General features: G+C 46.0%; 1 long non-coding RNA gene across 1 annotated transcript in view; it reads left to right on the top strand.

The window, feature by feature from the left end:
• Window positions 1-20,464, top strand: part of LOC122687914 — a 91,128-nt gene extending 70,664 nt beyond the window's left edge. Inside the window, exons 5-6 of the long non-coding RNA XR_006339259.1 lie at window positions 17,644-17,699; window positions 20,239-20,464. This is a non-coding gene — a long non-coding RNA (uncharacterized LOC122687914). The remainder of the gene's footprint in view (window positions 1-17,643; window positions 17,700-20,238) is intronic.
• Window positions 20,465-21,275: the final 811 nt, after the last annotated feature.

Raw genomic sequence — 21,275 nt, 5'->3', positions numbered from 1 at the left:
CCATGAATCAATGCAATTTTTAATTTTTATTTTTGTAACCACAGAGGGCTCTGGTTGACGAAAGGTTCCCTGGTGGCTGAGCTCAGCATCCTGAAGTTTCTGTGAGGAACGAACCCTGAACCTCCCTGGACCACCGTGGTCCTCTTCCCTGCCCCGCCGAGGTGTCCTCAGATCCACTCTAAGGAAACACATGTTGGAAGGAAGGATGTGATGGAGCCCAGGGCCCAATTCTGCACTTGGCGGGGCCCCATGGACACAATCCATAGTCAGAAATATCATTTCCAGCTGACTCCACGGGATCCTGGTTTCAAAAGAGTTGTCATTCGTGTCTGTGTACCATAGATCTCTGAAATGGCCTCTTCTTTTCTGAAATTTATTATATTTTTCCCAGCATTTTGTCTTTTGCTAATTGACTAAGAAGGATAGTTCTATAACATAAATCAACCATGAAAAACAAATTACCCCTGCCCACTTCCTCCCATGCCTTTTTTTTTTTTTTTTACCTCTAATGATATTTTCTGTATGATGACTAACCCAGCCTGACGTAATTTATCAATTGATCTCCACGATGTACATTAGAGAATGCATTCCACAGGCCCCCGTATGCAGCCTTCCCGTGAGTGCCAGCTTGCTTTAGAAACCCGAAAACCTCTCTGTGCGACAGCAACATCTAAAGCGTGGCCTTTTTGCTGAGGATATTAGAACCGATGCTAATTACTGTATTAATCATCAGGTGAAACAGCAGTGCTTATGTCACGGCAGCTGTAAAATAAGTGCTTTTATGGCAAATGTAGTTAAAAAGAAATGACAGGTTGGATTTATGGTACTCAGCAGTTTAAAAAAAAAAGAAGAAATCATGCATACCAGCAATTTTCTTTCTTTAGTTAAATGTTCATTAAATGTGTACCGCTAAGAGCTGTGTGTAACGAATTCCCTGGTGGTCCATGTCCTAGGAGAACTTATTTTAAAATACAAATTAAAGCTTAAATTTGCCTTTATTAAAAAAAATATATAGTGAGTCAATATTTTATCTCCTGAGAGAGGAGAGAGAGATGCAAACCCGCTGGAGAGAGGATTTGGTGGTGGGAGCCCAGAGGTGATGTTTGCGTGGGGGATGCCGGTGAGCCCGTTGTCACTGGCCCTTGGCAAAGGCAGCTGAGTTGGGAGGCTGTGGTCCCGCCCGAAGCCCCAACACAGTCACTGTCTGAAGGCGGGGAAACCACAATGACCAAGATCGTCATCTAAGGAGATGTTTGCCTATCCGTTGTTAAAGTGAGCCTTTTGACTTTTTAATGTTTATATTTTTTAAATGATTATTTATTTGGGCTGTGCTGGATCTTTGCTGCTGAGGGGGCTCTTCTCTAGTTGCAGCGATCGTGGGGTGCTGTTCGTTGCTGTGTGCCGGCGTCTCGTGGTGGTGGCTTCTCGTTGCGGAACTCGGGGTCTAGAATGCAGGCTCAATAGTGGCGCATGGGTTCAGCTGCTCCACAGCAGGTGGGATTGTCCCAGATCAGAGGGAGAACCTGTGGCTCGTGCACTGGCAGGTGGATTCTTTACCACTGAGCTTCCAGGGAAGCCGGAGTCTTTGACTTTTATGTTTGCTGTTTTGTTTCCTTAAAGTCACTTTTGTCTATGAGGAAATAAAAATAATCTTGAGTTCCCACAAGTGTGTTTGACTTTCACATACCTAGGTGTTGGGAAAAAAAAAAAGAATTAGGATTAGTCAACATTTCACTTTCTATTTCTGATTAGAGCTTTGTGTGTGTGTGATGGAAGCAAGTATACATTTATCAGGTGCTGACTCCATTCCATACACTTTAGAAAATCTCTCTCCCTGTCTCCGAATTCTCAGAACAGCTCTGGATTTTAGGATAGCATCACCCTGTGTTTGCATGACAAAATCTAGGCTCTCTTTGAATGTATTCCCTCTCTGAAAGTAACACTGTGAGTGGCAGTTCTGGAATTCTGATGCAGAACTGCCAGATTCCAAAATCCACTCTCTTTGCCTTATGCCAGGATGTTTGCAATTGAAATACAAAACAAAATTACTGAGTACCGAGTGCCAGATGATTTCACCGGCAGAGCGGTGAGGTGTGTACAATTATTCCCATTTTACAAGTTAAGTTAGCCCAAGGTCACACAGCTAGTGTCTTTCTCTATTATGTTGGCTTTTTATTAGCAATTTAATATTGCACTCCCTTGGGCATAGGAGTACTTGCTTGCAAGGTCAGGATACACTTTCCTGAGTGCCTGGTGACCCTGTTACTTGGCAGTGTGGTCCCCCAGCTTCCAGGATCCCCTCTTGTTGGCCCCTACAGGGTCATGAAAACCAATCTCCTCTTCCTTTCAGGCCCAAACACCCAGCTCACTGAGGACGGTGTCCTCAAAGGGACTGCAGTCTCCACTCGGGCAAGTGTTTGGTACCTGGATCCGAGGTAGGCAAGAGGCTCACATGTGCCAGGATGTTCACTGCCAGGATGGGGACAGAGGCCACCAGGCTCTGCCTTAAGACACAGCCCAGAGCCTCCTAGCATCTCTGCTGTGCCCACTCACCCCCACCTGGGAGCAAAGAGATGACACTGCCGTCCCTAACCTAAGTGACTTGACTGCCAGTCTAGACAAAGGGTGGTGGTGGGGGAAGGGAGGGCAGAGATGGATGGAGTCAGGGCACCAGGAGCTGGAGGCAGCTGAGACCTACCCAGGGGAGCAGGGGAGCCAGTCTGTGAGGCTCCAAGGTGCCCAGGTATGCTCCACTTTCCCATCGGACTTCAATTACGAAACAGAACTTAAAAATGGAATTACGAATTTTGAGACAGTGACCTTAGGGCCTTAAGCCCCGGGTCAGGGGCTTGGACAGCTGCGCTGGTCACCCCTCATGAAGCCAGCCCTGACCTGAGACGTGGCCTCAGGCGCCCCAGCCTGGCTTTGGGAAAGTGATGGAGCAGGAAACACAGACATCTCATAGCAGTTTGAATTTTTAATTCCACATTTCTGATTCTATGTGCTGTTTATAAGTGTTCCATGGCCTTTTAAGAATTTGGTGTGTCATCCTTGTCTAAGTTTTCTTTCTTTATTAATACTGGTTTGTCACTATTTAGTTATCTGGCTCTGGACAGATATTAATATCTCTGGTTTTTAGTTCCCACTTCCCTTCAGAGTTTTTTAAAACCTCCTATTGGATATCGAGACAAAGACATCACTTTGCATAGTCCTCCCCTTCTGTCGGCTGGCCTGTCCTCCTTCTATGTTTAAACGAAAGCGGCTGCCAGTCTTGTCAAGTCCTTCACTCACCATCTGGGAAACTGCTTTTGAGATGATGTTTTGGGCAAGTGAGGCCCCGTGCCCACTTGCTGATTAATAAGGGAGGAAAATGATGGCCCCAACCCACCTCTTGCGAGGAGTCAGCATAGCTTTCTGTCAGCATCAGGACACTTCAGCGGGCTGTGAGGTATTCAACACTCTGGGCACAGAGAGCCCAGGTCTGGGGGTACGGGGGGGTGTGTTCAGGGAGCAGCGGAGAGCAGGGTGTGTCATGCGTCTGCCGGGTCTGCCGTCCCCTGGCTGTGTGACCACAGGCCAGTCGCTTTCCCTCTCTGGGCTCCAGTTTCCTCATCTTTAAAAAAAAAAGATTGGAGTAGGTTGTTTCCAGGGCTCCTGCTGCCTTGAAAATGTAAGCTTTTGTGTCTGTGAATCTTCTACCTCCTCTGTGGCCTCCAGTTAAGTCATTCTGGGGATCACAGGCTCCCAAAATGTGCCGAGCACCTTTCCTCAAATCAGCCAAGAGCAGTTCTTACCAGCTGGTTAGAAAGAGGATCGGAACTGAGGCACACTCCAGGCTCTGTGCGTCTTTCCTCTGCTGTGAGGTCTGGGCACGTGGAGAACCCAAGGGCTGTGCGCGCAGCATCTCTGCCTAAACTGACAACTGCCCGCGGCAAGAAGTCATCTGTTAGGTCACATCATCGTAAAGGCGGCTGAGTGAGAAACGGCCCCAGTGACTCGGAGCCGCGCGAGGACCCCCACCATCAGCAGTCTTCTCCGGAGACTGGCACCGCTTCTTACCCCTGCGGGCAAGGTTGTTCTGCAGATTGTGGCTGAGTTCATTACGGGAACAAATACAAAGAAGCCGGCAGTTAATTATACACTAAAGGAGCTCCTCCACATCAGCCTCTACTCAGCTCTCTTTTTCATGCCCTCTGAAAAGACGTAATCATCCATTACAGTCATCACCAGCTTGGTTCCCTTTTGTGCTTCTAATTGGCACTTTTCTTTTAGACAATGAAGTATAGGGGAAAACATGTCCATCGAGGCGCCAGCCGCCTGATGTTCTGGGTCTATTAATACTTCCGTGTGTAACCCTGAGCGAGTCCCTCCATCTCTTTGGGTCGCAGTTGTCCAGTCAAACAAGGGAGCCTGATCAAACACAGTTAAGCCCTGTTCCTGTTGGATTTCCGGTGTGGTCTCCCGTGGTGGGACCAGCAGTGTGCTGGTTGTCACAGGAGATCTGGGAAAGTAAGCGTGTGCTTTAGTCTCAGCTCTGAGAAGGCTCTCGGAGTTGGGGAGGTTTGATGGAAACAGAGGTATACCTCATTGTTCGGCACGTCCAGGCAGGCAGACAGGGGTGGGGGAATGGTTGGTTGGTGGGCTTGAGCAAGGCCATCCCAATGAGACCAGAGCATCTCACGCTGGGAGCAGAAGGCTGAAAGGAAGGGAGAAGTCAGACTAACAAGAATCTCAAATAAGGCAAGGGATTTTGGACTTCTTTAGCTATAAGGGACCAGTGTACACACCCTGGTTAGTGGGATTACAGCACAAGAGACACTCCTTTGAAGATTTAGCAGTCAGGAATGCATTTGACTGCACTAACCATAATGGCCTAAACACATCGGTGTTTTTTTTTTTTTTTTTCTGTTTAACAAGACAGCAAGGAGGTGGCAGATGCTGGTGTTGGTTTAGTCATTAGGTGATACCAGAGTTATTTCTGTGATTTTCCTGGCTTTTCCCTCATGGTTGCAAAATAGCTGCTTCAGGTATGATGAAAAGTGAATGTAGGAAGGGTTGTAGCAGTTGAATCTTTCCCTTTATATGACAAAATATATTCCAATATGACTCAGAGCCCACCCCTCTCCCTCAGATTAAAACTAGACCATTAAGGAGGTATCATCTGATCACATGACTCACCAGGCTGCAAGGAGGCTTTCCAACCTCTACAGAAGTCATTTTCAGCTACACTTTCCCTTGCAACCTCCTACTATACATTCAACCTGCACTGATGTTTTGCAGAGATTTTTTTTGGTGATTAACTGTGAGCAACTCGAGAAACTTTTCACCATTGTGTATTAAGTATTTGGCACACTGCTGGGTTCACAGTGATGCTTCCTTCATCACCGTGGACTGAGCTAGGATGGCTGTTCTGGTGGGCTTTCTGCCTCCATGAGCTTTCTCAACCAACCAGATGTCCGGTGATACATTGGCCAAGGTATATTATTCTGGCCCTATTCCAAGATGTTTCATGGAAGTCTTTAAAAGATATATTCTTCAGTTTGTACTTATAAAACTTTATTGTCTTAATCCATTTCTTATCACCCATCTGAAGCGTAAGCCCTGAACTGCATTCTCAGCTGCATTGCTGCATCTGCCTGTTGTGGGCAAGCCCTGAGTGACAGATTCAATTACTCTACCAGCCCTACATGGCCTCAGTCACTGGTGGAAGGTTGTAGTGGGTCTCGCTCTTTCCTGAATGGCTATTACAAATGTCTTGGTTTGGGTGAATAACTTAATTTACTTCATCCATAAATCTGCATTATCTTGGCCAAGCTTTATGTTATTAAAGAGCAGGAAACTCTGGATTTCTGCTTCTGGACACGTTTATTTATGAGCCTCCTCCACCCCTGCTGCGTTGTCCCCCTTTATCTTTACAAGCTTCTCTGGTATAAATCTGGTCATTGTTACTGACCATTCCTGCAGGCTGAATTCCTTCCTGTAAATCCAGAATCTTGTGACCTGAGGGCAAAATACATTGCTGATGTATTTCTTTTTTCCTTCTCGGTCTCTAAGAATAGTCTTTCTTGTGATGGAATTATGATGAGCTGTTACAGTCAACAATTTATTATTGCAGATGCTTTTTCTAGGATTTTAATGGACCACTTACAGCCTTGATGTTTTGCCTATTTCTCAATGAATTTAATATTTTCTTCATATGTGAATTCAATCTTTATCTCTGATTTTTCCCATTGATCTAGAACTAAAATATACATTTTCTTACACCTAGAGTCTTATGGATGGTTATTACAGTATGCAGAGGTAATTCACACATTCTAATACGCATATTAATCTCACTGTGATACAGAGCTGGTCCCTGCAGAGTTGTGTCTCATTAAAGAATGCTTTAACCTCATATGCCTTCTAAATTGATGGTTCAAACATGCCTACTGCTCAGCCACGGCTACTGTCTTCATGCTGGAAGTGTCACCAAATAGTGTACATTGTGGATTTCTGAGTGGAGGGCATGTAAACAAATAAAGCCGACCCTTGTGAGATTGGGCTGTTTACAGAACGGGTTTCACGGCGCAAGCCTCTGGACGCCCTGGGAGGGGGAATGTCATGGAAGCCTCCTGTGTCGCTGACTGCTGATTAGAGAAGGCAGGCGAGGCAGGAAGAGGTTCTGGGAGAAACACACCTCCCCACGCATTCATGTATATTCTGTCTCGCTGGAGGCTGGGTATATTTCTGCCTAGCAACCACGCTGTTCTGACATACAACCCCGGCACAGGATTCCAAGTTCCTTTGCGCCTAGGAATGACAATTTGGGTTAGCTGGAGTTTATCCACTGTTGCACAGTGGCAATCACAACTCCCTATCTCTCAATGAATGGAGGGAACACTTACAGTTTCATGAATGGGATTCAGTTTGCCTGATGTGCAGAGCTTCGTTGTCAGGCAGTGTGTGCGCATGCATGCATGTGTGTGTGTGTGTGTGTGTGTGTGTGTGTGTAATGTGGAAAGGCAGGCTGGAGAATCTCGGTGCGTGGCCATCTTTCATGCTTTCCTGGTGTTTGCACTCTACAGGGGCTGGACAGCGACCCCTCCCTTTCTCATCCTGCTCACCGACCACACAGGCAGAGATACACCCCTTGGTGGCTGGCCCTCCAGATGGAACCATCTTAATTTCAAAATGTCCTTATGGAAAGAACCCAGAGCCTGCATGTTTGAATCCCCAAGTGGCCGTTTTGTTTTGACAGTTGGAGCTGGATGTTCACATCTGTAAAAATAGTATCTGCTGGACTTAAGGGACTATGCCTGAAATCATTAAGATAAGTTGTAAAGGCAGATTTTGATGGCCGCCATCTAGAAGTGTTATTCTTTAACATTTTTTTTTAAGGGGGAGAATGAAGAGCCATGCATCTAAAACAGTTCTTTGTTGGGAAATTTTTAAGTGGGTGACTCTGGGTACAAGTAGGTGTAATTTAGGGTGCACACGTCTTATTTCTCAAAGATGGTAACACTTCAGTCTCCCTGTTGGCCCCCCACCACACCAGCAAGGGATTCCCAGGTGGTGCAGTGGTAAAGAATCTGCCTGCCAATGCAGGAGACACAGGAGATGTGGGTTTGGTCCCTGGGTTGGGAAGATCCCCTGGAGGAGGAAATAGCAACCCACTCCAGTGTTCTTGCCTGGAGAATCCCATGGACAGAGGAGCCTGGTGGGCTACTGTCCACGGGGTCACAAAGAGTTGGACACGACTGAGTGACTAACTTTCACACTCTGTGCACAACCCTTTGTTGCCTGGAAAAGATAAAGCATTTAGTTCAGGGACTTAGTTCATTTGTATATATCAACTTATATATGTCTATTGGTATATCTTAGATAGGGGCTTCCCAGCTGGCTCCATGGTAAAGAATCCACCTGCCAAGACAGGAGATACAGGAGACTCAAGTTTCGATCCCTGGGTGGGGAAGATCCCCTGGAGGAGAAAATGGCACTCCAGTGTTCTAGCCTGGAGAATCCCATGGACAGAGGAGCCTGGCAGGCTACAGTCCACGGGGTCTCAAAGAGTTGGATGTGACTGAGCAAACATACCTCAGATAATGACGTTTTATTGGGGCTGTTTCTAAACTGCATCCCACATATACTAAAAAATAATCTAAATGCTCAAACTTGGTCAGTTTATTCAGAGTCCTTAGATGCTAAGACCTTCCCGGGACCTCTGTGCTGGGCTGTGTTAAGTCGCTCAGTTGTGTCCAACTCTTTGTGACCCCATGGACTGTAGCCCACCAGGCTTCTCTCCCCATGGGATTCCCCAGGCAAGAATACTGGAGTGGGTCACCATTTCCTACTCCAGGGGATCTTCTCAACTCAGGGATCGAACCCAGGTCTCCTGTGTTGTGGTCGGCTTCTTAATCGACTGAGCCGCTAGGGAAGCCTGGGCCTCTAGCTCGGCTCATTTCTTAATGTAATGGGGAGCTTCTACAGGTGGGTAGATAGGCAGATGCCATGGGCCCTATTGGTTTCAGGCCACACAACCTGTACCTGCTTCCTCAGAGAAATATGCTTAAGAACAACAACAACAACAAAAAAATCCCTCCCTGGATTTATCCAGTGGTAGCACTCAGGTACACAAGTGGGGGGGGGGAGTAAGATCCCCGGACTCTTCTGAGGGACAAAGCTAAGGTGTTAGAGTGGGGAGAACTAGGCGGCACTGTGTTCACCCCTGGGTCCCCCCTGGTCCCCCCTAGGTTTTGCTCACTCCCCTCTCCCTCCATCCGGGGCAGATGTGCCTCCGCGTGGCTCGCCTCTGCCACCCTGCAGCAGGTAGGAGAGAATATGCTGCGCTTAGTCGCTCAGTCGTGTCCGACTCTTTGCGACCCCATGGGCTGTAGCCCGCCAGGCTTCTCTGTCCATGGGATTCTCCAGACAAGAATACCGGAGTGGGTTGCCATGCCCTCCTTCAGGGGATCCTCCTGACCCAGGACTTGAACCAGGGTCTCCCGCGTTGCGGGCGGATTTCTTACCACTGAGCCACCAGGGTAGCCCATAGAAGAGTATCTCTAGATCAAGTTACATCACGGGTGCGGCCGCCATCAGTGATTAATTAGGCATCAACAGTCTGGTTAATGATCCCATGAGGTCATGTTTAGAACAGACCTCTCTCACCTACTATTTTAGTCCACAATTATCTGTTTGGGCCCATCTTTAGAGGGGCCGACCCCAGACTTTGAGCTGGAACAAACCCATCGCCCGTCCTGGGCCGTGCGCACGCGCACTCTCTCTGGCGCGCCCTCGGAGGCCCAGGCCAAAGGATGGACGGAGCGCTTGTTGGGCTGGCAGAGTGTGGGGTAGATGCGATTGGCGTGAGCCTGATGCTGCTCGATGGAGCCGAGTGAGCGGTGCCATATGGCAAGGCTGCCGTCATTCATAACAGCAGCTGTGTGAGGAATAAAAAGGTAGCTCTCTGTGCAGTGTGTGGGGGAGGGGAAGCTGAACTACGTCATTTTCCCAAAGGGGGAAAAGAGCATCGGAAAAGGAGTTGCAGGGCGGCTTAACCTTTTCTTTCTCACGCTTGGCCCCGCTGAGGACGGAAGGGGACTCTTCATTGCGGTCATAATATGGCTGGCCTTCCCTCTTCTTTGTGAGAAGAGGGCGGGAAAAAAAAGATGTGGTCTGTTTTTTGGAGAGAAAAAAAGATGTGGTCCCCATGTATTTGGGCTTATGGTGGCTCAGCCGAAAAGAGTCCGCCTGCAGTACAGGAGACACAGGTTCGATCCCGGGACTGGGAACATTCCCTGCAGAAGGAAATGGCAACCCATCCCCGTAATCTAGCCTGGAGAATCCCAGGGACAGAGGAACCTGGCGGACGACAGTCTACATGATCGCAAAGAGTCTCACACGACTGAAGGGACTTGGCACGCAAGTCCCAGCCTTTTGCATTGATTCCAGTGGGTAACAGATTGGAACTACCCCTGTCAGGCCCGTGTTTGGAGGAAGAGCAGCGATGATCTGAAGATCTGACTCAGGGTGGGGGCAGGGAAGCAGAAAAGAGGCTGAGTCTGTGTGTCCGCGAGTTAGCATCTTGATCTTGAAATTTCTGTGGGTCTGGGCTTGAGGCGGTCTTACTCCCAGGGGGAGGTCAGGGCTCAGGATAGGTCCTGCAGTGGGCTCTTCCACATTCCTCTGAGTATTTCCACCTGGCTGGAATCTGACTAAGATCAGTCCGTTATACAGGAAAAGGAGTAGCTGAAGAAGAGCTGTCATAAAAACCCAGGCAAAGCCCGGAAAGTGTGTGGAGGGAGGAGGTGGGAGTTTCATTGCCTGGGAGCCAGCTCCAAACCCACCTGCGTTGCCTTGGCAACGGGGATGGAGCTAGAATTGATAGGCTCATTCTTCTGTGAGTACCTTAGGTCTTTTAAAATACCTCCTGGCCCCTCCACCCACCCACCATTTCCCTGAATCACTGTGGAGGGCTCTGGAGATGCGTGCCCCGCCCCCCGCCCCCAGTCTGAGCTCTGGCACAGGCCTGGGGAATGCGGAGTTGAGGGTAGGGGCTGGAGAGCAGCTTTTTCAAGGTTTTGCTTTGGTCCCTGGAATGTCACATCAAAGGTCTAATGGAAAAGAAACACTTTGAAATGTTGCTGTTCAAATCAATCCTCTTTAGTATTACCCTAAAGCTTGGACATCTGAAGGGGTTTTCTAAATAGCTGGGGTGTGTGTATATATAATTATGACTGATTTGAGTTTTTTTATGGCAGAAATCAACACAAGATTGTAAAGCAATCATCATCCAATTAAAAAATAAAAAATTAAAAAAAAAATAGCTCAGGGGGGAATCAGGAAGTCAAACTGGCAGCTGTCCACTCTGCCCTGCTCACGGTGCCCCTTTGAGTGAGCTTCCTGTCCGTGGTCAACTCCTCTCTGCATGCAGGCACCAGGCTACCTGTCCACCGAGGACGCTTCCAGCTCCAGCATTTTGTGGCCCTGTCAGACTTGCGTAACGACAGCCAGTTTAAAAGCACAGCACCTGTCCTGCCTACCACTGCCAAGAACTTGCGGAACCAAACTAAGCAAGCTGCCTTGTCAGCGCCAGCCAGGACTCAAACCAAACCCGGGTGCCAAAACCTAGAATAAACTGAACCCAGGGCTCAGCTCCCAAATTACATTAAAAAAAAAAAAAGATCCAAACTTAGAAACCAAGAACCAAATGTGTATTTTTAAAAATAAAGCAAGCCACTTTTTGAAAGACTAGTTAAACCCAGACTGGTTTTTTATATTTTTGAAAAGTATTTAATTTGAACACCAAAATATCCTCTGAAGTGAATCAAACAGATATTTCCATCAGTTTTGGTCTCTGGTTAAAAACAGACAAGCGAGCAAGCAAGCGTATAGATTGAAAAAAGCTCTCTGACATTTAGAATGAGATTGTGCTTGGAAAAAAGTCACAAAAGGGAGGTTTTAGTACATTTTCATTGAACCAACCTGCTATAACCAATTGGGAAAATATTGGCCACCTCCACTATCCAAATTTCCATGGACCTACCCTGAATCACCTCTCAGTTACTGGACCACAATTTCCAGTTGCTTCTTTCGCTCTTCCTTCTTTGCTCGGAGGTTATTTTTGGAGAATTCAGATAAGTGTAAACTACATAATGAATGCACTCCTGGGGAATGACCAAGGTTTTCTGAGGAACTTGGTTTGTCCAAAGCTCAGATGACCTTTGCTTGGGATGGTGACCCTTGAGACTTGCAGGGCAATAGGGGGGCCATAGTGCACGTGGTCTGGATGCTCATATCCGATGCAACTGGGGTATTTTACCAACAAGATGGATTTACGCATTGACCTTTTCCTAGATGATGACGTGAGGGCCGTGCTACTGGAAGTGAGCAAGTCCCTGGAGAAATAAACCACGTCAGTTCAATGGCGAATGGGCTGATTTGTTTGTGTGGTGTGTCTGAATGTCAGGGACCCTTTAATGTCCAGAGGTTCCTTGTTTACATGTTTCCTCTATCTGTGATTTTCTTGGACTTTCTTCTCATCTCCAGTCTGTCCCTGGTTAAGGGCATTTGATCATGGAACTTGGTAACTTCTTTAACTGGAGTCAGGGGGCATCCTTTGAGGGTGAATATCACTTTCTATTTTATATCTTGTCACGGTGCCTGCCTAAGATGTGGGTACCTAGCCTCGATGAAAAGAAAAGTGGATATAATTGCTGGATTATCTCCAAAGTGACCCCCTTTTCTGGGAAGCCTCCTTGACCAACCCCAAATCTGAATAGGGACATTCCTTTATTACACTTGGTCCTTTCCCCAACATAGCACCAAATGCAGGTTAACTCTTGGCTCCTCCATCTTTTCTGATAGTCTGAACCCTGAGAAGAAAAAGACCTGGGAATTCCCCTAGCTCAGATATTAAAGAATCTGCCCACAGTGCAAGAGACCTGGGTTTGACCCCTGGGTTGGGAAGATCCGCTGGAGAAGGGAATGGCAACTCACTCGAGTATTCTTGCCTGGAGAATCCCATGGACAAGGAGCATGTCAAGCTAGCGACTAACACACACACGCTGATTTGTTGGCTGCTGTGTTTTCAGGGCCTCCTGTGGGGCGTGGCAGAGAGAAAGTTCTGTCAGGGGATTTGGGCTCTTTTGAGAGCTTTCTTGTGAGGTTGTCACAGTCGAAGTCATGGAGTCTTTTGTTATTGGTTCTGTTTTAAATCTGTTTAATACTCCCTTGGTTAGGAGGAATAGTTCACATGTATTGAGCTCCTAAAGGACTCAGCACATTGAGCTCTAAATTGTGTATACTGCCATGATATGTGAATGATTTTTAAAAGTTAGTTTTTTCTTCCGTCAAAGTTATACATACACATAGTTTGATAAGTCAAGTTATCTTCCAAGGTTTGTTAGGAAAAGCACCCATCCCCACTCTTCTCAAATATTTCATTCTCCAGAGGTAGCCATTTTCAGCTCTCTTAGTAGATGTTTTTGAGTATGAGCATCTGTATGTCATCTCAGTGCTTATCTCATAGATCTCATATGCTCATCAGGCTACATAATTTATCAGGACTTCTTCTGCAAATTGATTTACCCTCAAGACACACAGACACAAGACACACACTTTCCCAGACCTGCATACTTTCAATATGGTTATATTGTAATTTCAACTGGTATAATATTTGTTGTCTTCATTTTATGAATATGTAAATGCTCTGCGCAACTCAGCCATGGGGTGAACTATGATTACTTTCCTTTGACGCACAATTTTCTACTTTCCCGGAGTTAGTAATTAGCTTGGGTGCTCGCGTGTGTGCGTCTGCGTCTGCACTTGACATTCTGTGACTTATTGCTCAGTCAACCTCAGACTCCCCTCCAGCTGCTCATCTCTCAGTACTTTCAAACGCGTGACATATTCCATTGATTTCACCTTAAAAAAAAATTAAATCTCTTTCCTCGGTCTTCTTTTGTCAGGTGAGGGATAAGAATTTTCGTGTTTTTCTCTGAGAGTTCCATGAGCCCAAACCAGTTGGTAGGGCTCCCAGAGGTATATTTCTAGATGGAATTGGTCTAAATTCAGATATTACTCTTTCAGTGCTGAAATACATGTTTTGGGGGGTTCGCCAGCCTCTAACAGCGGTGAGAACTTTTCGGTGTAAGACGTATCTGAATAAAACAGAAAACTAAGTCTTACAAGTATAAAAGCAGATGCATCCTGCCTGCCAGCCTCCTGTCAGCCCACGCATACCTCATCTTTTCATTCTAAAGAAGTCAGAGCTAAACCGAGAATTAAAATCCTTTAATATACATGTCCTATTTGAGGTACCTGCTGCTGTTGTCCAGGACTGACATCCTATGGCTTGTGCCTTCACGCTGTTTTTCTATCGAAAATGTGTAAGATCACTCTGGGAACCATGGTGTTCGGTATCTTTCCCACAGTCCTCTCCGAAGTGAGGATTACATGGACTTCAACTTAGAATTTCAAAAGGCAAGGTGGCATCCCTGGTGAGCCTTAACCCAAAGGGATCCTAAAGGCTAGGACAGAAGACGTGAGTAAGGAAGACCTGTCTTTGATACCCACATCTTTATCTTTATTCCCAAACCACCCATGCTGATAAGGAGCCAGATGCATCCTTCTTGCTTTTGAATTAGCCAGATCATTGTCTCACTAAGATAAGCAATTTAGATTTCGAGATGACGTCTGGCCTCGCTTCCATCCTCCCCTTATTTCTCCACCTGTTTCCCCCTCCTCACATTTACTTCTTTATGTATGGCCACTCGAAGTGTGGCATGCAGGATCTTAGTTCCCTGACCAGGGATTGAAGTCACGCCTCCTGCAGTGGGAGCTCGGGAATCTTAGTTGTTGGACCACCAGGGAAGTCCCCCTCCTTCCTCTCCTTCCCCTTCCTCTCTCTCTCTGCCCTCTTTTTCCTCTTCATCTTTGTCTCTCTGTCTCTCTCCATCTCTGTCTCTCTCTTCCTTTCACCTAGGAGGGGATGAGTAGGAAGTTGAAATGATAATCTAGGGTTCACACCCCTGCCTGGCTGACTGTAGGACCTGAAGAAATTGGCACAGGTTCTTTAACCATTTCTTCTTCTATCACATGGAGAAGACTACCTAGTTGGTTATGAGAGTTAAACCAAACTCTGCATGAGAAATGCTTAGTGCAGGGCTTGGGATGTATTCATCATAGAATAGATACATTCATAATAATGACAATAATGTCTTAACATCTTCACACACCCCCACCTCCCCAATTCAATCAATCTGCTGAAAAGTGGCTCTGCCGCTCTAGGAAATATTGGCAATATTTATGCTATGGCTCCATCTTTCAGGTCTTTGGAATATTAGAACAGAATAAACTATTAGTTTGGTTCAGAGAATGTTTTCATCCAGTTTTTTTTAAACAAGCATATTTTAAATAATTTTAAAAATTTATATATTGATTTTAATGTTGGCTGTGCTGGATCTTTATTGCTGCATGGGCTTTTCTCTACTTGCAGTGAGCAGGAGCTAGTCTCTAGTTGCGGTGCGCAGGCTTCTGATTGCGGTTGCTTCTCTTCCTGCAGAGCACCGGCTCAGTAGTTTCAGAGTACAGGCTCCAGGGCACAAATTCAGTAGTTGTGGCACACAGGCTTGGTTGCTCCACGGCATGTGGGAATCTTCTCGGAGCAGGGATCGAACCTGTGTCTCCTGCATTGGTAGGCAGATTCTTTACCATCGAGCCACCAGGGAAAGGTTTAATTATTGTAGTAAATATACAGGGTTTACTTGGGTTCATCTTGTGGATGTCTAAGAAGTGTAAGGTTGGGCTTTGGTTTGGATGTTTTAGTTGTAATTTTGGATTCAGAGCTCGGGGTGTACACGTGGCCCTGATGGAAGTCTTCTCCTTCTGTCTTGGGCCAGAACAGAATATCCAAGACCTATGATAGAACAGCTGTCTGCCTCGTTCAACAAGATAATGCCCAGGTACAGTGGCACAGAAAGGATTTGATGAGTCTGTCACCCAGTCACACAATGTCGTCATTAACTAGGGGAAAAAAAGCCACACAGTCCATGGGCCCAGTGGAAGAGAGCCTCTTGGTGTGGTTTCTGTTTGTGGGATTGCATCTCCTGCTCACTGGCCCGTGTGAGGGGCTACAGGAGCTGGAACATAGAAAGATGGGAAGGCAGGCTTTTATTCCGGAGTGGCCCAGTTCAGGTTAACCTCTGTGTGTTGTCTGAGGTCATGAATCCTGGATTTGTAGAGGCTTTTATCTCAAAGAAGCATTGGAGGCTGTTCAGGGTGCTTAATTAGAGAGAGGTGAGTGTTGTCAAGGCAACCTCTTTTTGATTCATTCATGGAATGGAAGTTGAAGAATACAAGAAAGAACCATAAATAATGGTTGAACGAACTACCCACATCTAGCTAGTTCAGAAGATCTGAGCTCTTAAAGAAAGGAAACCAGGATGAAAATATAGATAATCAGGCATAACTGGTGTCTGCCTTTTCTCCTCTGGGTTTGATCTTAAGAAATAGTTTGACTCAGAGAATGTTTTAATATTCTCACTTCACTCAACAGTGTCACAAATTGCCACTGTTTGACAGTTTGCAGAAAACACTCCATCTAAATCTCTTCTATGTAACATCCTGAACATGTGATAGGTGACTTTTCCCAGAAGATTTTCATGGCCTCTCTGGACACAGAACCCAATGTGGTCTGTGCACGCAAAGTTGCTCAGTTGTGTCTGATTCTTTGCAACTCTGTGGTCTGTAGCCCACCAGGCTCCTCTGTCCATGGGATTCTCCAGGCCAGGATACTGGAGTGGGTTGCCATGCCCTGCTCCAGGGGATCTTCCCCACCAAGGGATCGAACCCTAGTCTCTTGTATCTCCTGCATTGGCAGGTGGGTTCTTTACCACTAGTGCCACCTGGGGAGCCCCAGTGTGGTCTGTACCTACGTTTAAAAAAATCAAAGTATAATTGACATACCATCTTATAGTAGTTTCACAATATAGTGACATTTATATACATTATGAGATGATCACTGTGATAAGTCTAATTACCATCTGTCACCATTCCATTTAAAGTCATTGCTAGCTGTGCCTACGTTTTGTTGACTTATTCATTTATTTATTCAGCTATTTATTCAACAGATATTTACCCAGCATTTACTGTGTGCTAGGCTCTGTGTCCATGTGAAGCTTCTGTTTTAAGATACGTGTTGGTGAATGCAGTTTCAGCATTGTGTGCTCCAAGCACAGGCAGGAAGGATGAATGTGTACCTGGGGAGCCCCAAAGAGTACATGTGAGGGGGACAGCCTCCCATGAAAGAAGCTTCTGAGGCATCTCTGACTCTTCCCCGCACAGCCCACCAGAGACCAAGCCCAGGAAAACGCCTCTCATATGACCCCATCCCTGGAGCCTGGGCTCCTGTCCCGGGCAGGTCTTTTATCAGAGTATGGTCAGATTGTTGAAAGAGCCTCCTAATGTGTCTTCCTGGCTAGCAGGCTAACCCACCTAATCCAACCTATGCTGTCCTGACCAACAAGTTACCCTTAGGCGCTGTTTCCTTGAGAACCTACAGGAGCTAAAATCTAGGCTCTCCACTTGACTTTCAAAGTCCATTGTCCATCTGGCTCCAGTGAACACATCTGATTTTCTCTTCCTACTGCAGTTGCCACTCCTGACGACAGGTTCATTTCTTCCTTGTGTCCTGAACGCGCCTCCCAGATCTGCCTGCTCAGGATGCTGTCTTTCCTCACTTTGCCCACCTGCATTGCTGGCCCTGTGCTCCCAGCCCCAGACCCACCCACTCCTCTCCCAAACTCTCTTCCAAACCACGTTCTCTCCTCGCCCTTCCTGTGGCTGCGATGTGGAGAGCCTGTGAGCTGTCTGCCCTGGATGGATGTGCACCGAGAGGGAAGAAGACAGGGAGGGCATCTCCTTCCCCCACAGCATGGAGCCGTCATCCAGGCTCTGTGACCGGGCAGCCTGGATGCTGGCACTTAGACACGTGAGGGGGAAATAACTTCTGTCTAGTTTAAGCTTTTTAAAGTGGGGGTTTCTGTTACAGCAACAAAACTCCTCCAAGAAGCCTTCCTGGCTCTTCTTAGAGTCTCACTGTCACCACAAAGTCTGGTGCATCTTTGTTTTCCCTTTATTTCCTTGTTCATTTTCTCTTACCAGCCAGGGTGCCGGTTGGACATGGACCATGAATTAGACCTGCACACAGTTTGGGACAGGTAAGAGAACTCTGAGCTAGAAGTTAGAAGACCTAGGTTCTGGCCTTTCATGGTTAACAGTGTATATTTGGGTGCACCTCTTATTCATTCTGAGCCATAGGGTTCTCAGCTGCTTAAAGGGAATAGAAACTGTATCTCTCATGAGACAGGAGGTATGAAGATATCTTAGTAATACACAATACTACGGTGATAGCACTGTTTTTTTCTTCCACTCTGATGACCATGCTGCATACACAAGGGTAATCAATGTGATGAAGGCGTTTGGGGTCAGTTCCACCAATGATGTCCATATTCAGCTGTCTGCTAATCCCCAGTGGTTAATGGTACAAATGACCTATTGTAAATTACTAATTATTCAAGTAATGGTGAAATACTTCATAATAGGAGTATAGTTTAAGCAATTCACGGGGAACCTTGGCAATAACAGAACAGGTTATCTCAGCACCTGCTGTATGGATTCAGGGTCAAATTAGAGACCTATCATTTACTGTGTAGACTCCTTTTGGCGAGTCCTGTACATGGACACATGGATATTTGGGGGCTGTGATTTACAGAGAACATGTGTACATGTCTACTTACCATTTCCTTAGTACTTCAAACACTTTTCCTCCATGGAAAAGCAAAGGTCCCCCTATGTTGCAGTTACCCAAGGGTTAAGAGGAGGTTTATTCTTTCAAGCCCCTCTACAGCAGTTATCCCTAGTGAACTAGGGTTTTTTAATGGCCTTTCACAATAATTAGAAATTTAATTAACCTCTCTGCTTTGATCAGAGCCATGCTTCTCATTACCTTTCTCTATGCCTGTTTCTGAGTCAAGAGCTATTTCTGGGCCTTCCCTTTCCAATTATAAAGTACTGTTTATGCTTAATTTAGCCCGGCACAGCTGTAAGGAAAGCAACTCTCCTGCTCCACAGCCTCCGATGACTCCCCACTGACCACTGAATTAAGCACAAGCTCCTTGGCCTGGCATCTGAGCTTTCCACAGGCCGGCCCCAGAACACACACCTAATCGCATCTCTGTGTTTCCCGTCCTTGAACTTTATGACTTGCTGTTTCTCATCGGGCCTCCATCATCCTGCCTTGGGTCTCTTGCTGCTTCTGCTCCTTCTGCTTGCGTCATATACCTGCCCCTTTCGAATCCTACCTCATCTGGGAGGGAGTCACTTCCCACCAACTCCCTCCCCACCCCAATCACCAAGGGCTGTGACCTTTCCCCTTCCGGGTTTGCACAGAAATGTACACCTGTCTTATAATCCTACCTCGTGTGGTATTTACTGTGCATCTATCGTATTCTTTCTCTTTGGATTATATGTTTTATTTATTTAGTTTTAATTGCTACATAGTTGATATACAATATAAGTTTCAGATGTACAACACAGTGATTCACAACTTTTATAGGTCATATTCCACTGACAGTTATTGTGAAATGTTGGCTATATTCCCTATGTTGTACAGTATATCCTTGTAGCTTATTTATTTTATGCTTTGCATTACAGATTTCAAAAGAAGGAAATATCTTACTCATCTTTGTACCCTTTAGCAATTAAAATAGCACCTTAGTAACAACAACAACAACTGTTTCTGAGTTTCTAGTTTGTCCTAGACACCTTAAATGAACTCTAATTCTCAGATTCACCAGGGACTCTGAGACAGGTTAGGAAGGGACTCTCAGACAGGTTAAGTGACCCCCCCGCCCCCGACCCTGCCAAATCCACACTCAGGAAGCTCATATTGGACTGTGCTCTGTAGGGGGCTAGAGACACTGAGATTGCCATTTGGGGGTGACCAACTTTTCCAATGTATGTCCCCGCTTTATCATCGATAATCCCTAGCCACCTCTTTACCACTCCCCCCACCTCTCTTCACGGGGGTGGAGCCATCATGTACCTTGGATGCTGCAAGTGACCCCCAAGGAAGCCTTTGGAGTCTCTGTGTTTTTCCAAATTATCCAGTGGCTGGTGACTCACTCAATGCTGGTTGTGATCCAGCCGCCGAGCAGACTGGGCTGCAAGGTCAGGAACTCCGCAGTGGCTAGTCGTGATCTTCTCAGGAATCATCTGGGGCTGATGTAAAACCAGAGAGAACTTCCTCTTTGGGGTCAACTCTAGATTGAGTTTAGCCCAATCTAAACCCTAGAGCCTTCCTAGAGGATGAGCTAGAATGTGGTCCTCACAGAGGATCCTGTCCGCACCTGTCTTTACCCCCATCCTCACCTCCTCGGCTCTCCCTCCGTTCACTTAGGTCCTTTTTTCCTTTGTATCTTCTATTTCTTTTTCTCCTTGGCCCGACCTCCGATATTTCTGTATGTCCCATTCTGCTGACCCCCAGTGCAATTGCTGTTTCCTTCATTTCAGTCCCCTTCCGTGTTCCCCATGCAGTGTGCCAAGCCTAGGGTGGATCTTTGCTGTGCTCAGCCACTCAGCTGTGTCTGACTCTTTGTGACCCCATGACTGTAGCCTGTCCAGGTTCTTCTGTCCATGGAATTTTCCAGGCAAGAATAATGGAGTGGGTTGCCTTTTTTTTTTTTTTTTAAACTACAGGTTGGATCTGTGGGAAACTGAAAGAGAAGCTATGGTCTCTGTCTTGAAGGAACTATAAACTAGTGGAGGAAAAAAATAGTGCTGTATGAAACACATGAAAATGGAAGCCAAGAGAGACTTTATTTCATTCTCTCTCATCTCTCTTGCTTGGACCATCTTCGGATTCAAATGTTTTCCTTGCCAAATATGGGCAAGAAAGCCTCTGGCATTCTGCAGCATCATTTCCTTGAACTGTGGGTGGACTTTCTGTTACCAGAGAGGTTGGTCTCAAATTTGCATCTTATTTCCTTTTATGTTCAAAGAAATCTATTTGTAAAAGCAATATGTGATCATCCTAGAAAGTTAAAAATGCAGGAAAGTATATAAAAAAGTAAAAATCATTCAGAATTCCATGTCACAGAGATAACCACGGCTGAAATTTTCATATACGAATTTCCTTCTAGACTTTCCACTCACATATGTCTTCTTGTCTTTACATAATTCTAAGTATTCTTAGAATTATTATTAGGTGGTATTCTAAGTATATAACTTTATGTTTTGCCTTTTATCATGTGTGAGCAATTTCTCATATCATTAAATAATATTTGCAAATGTTGTATACCAAACTATAAACATGTTGTTTAGTTGCTAAGTCATGTCTGACTATTTTGTGACCCCATGGACTATAGTCTCCCAGGTTCCTCTGTCCATGGGATTTCCTAGGGAAGAATACTGGGGTGGGTTGCCATTTCCTCCTCCAGGGGATCTTCATACTATGAATCATTAACTGTTCTTCCATTAGAGATTGCTTAGGTTGTTTCTAAATTTGTGTCACCACAAATAATGCTATAAGGAACTTTCTGGTATAAAATTCCTTGCCTTAAGCAGTAATTTCTTCTTTGGGAAAGATTCCTAGATAGGAAATTACTGAACCATAAATGTGAACTATAAAGATATTTGATTGCTTACCCCCAGAAATGAATCACTAAGTTTCCACATTCAGGGTATGAGGATACCTGTGCCAGCAAAAGAGAATTCTTACCGACAGGAATTTTATA

This window comes from Cervus elaphus, chromosome 32, assembly GCF_910594005.1.
Source record: "Cervus elaphus chromosome 32, mCerEla1.1, whole genome shotgun sequence".
Lineage (NCBI taxonomy): Eukaryota > Metazoa > Chordata > Mammalia > Artiodactyla > Cervidae > Cervus > Cervus elaphus.
Note: the sequence above shows the minus strand (reverse complement) of the source record. Positions and strands in the feature narration are given on the sequence as shown.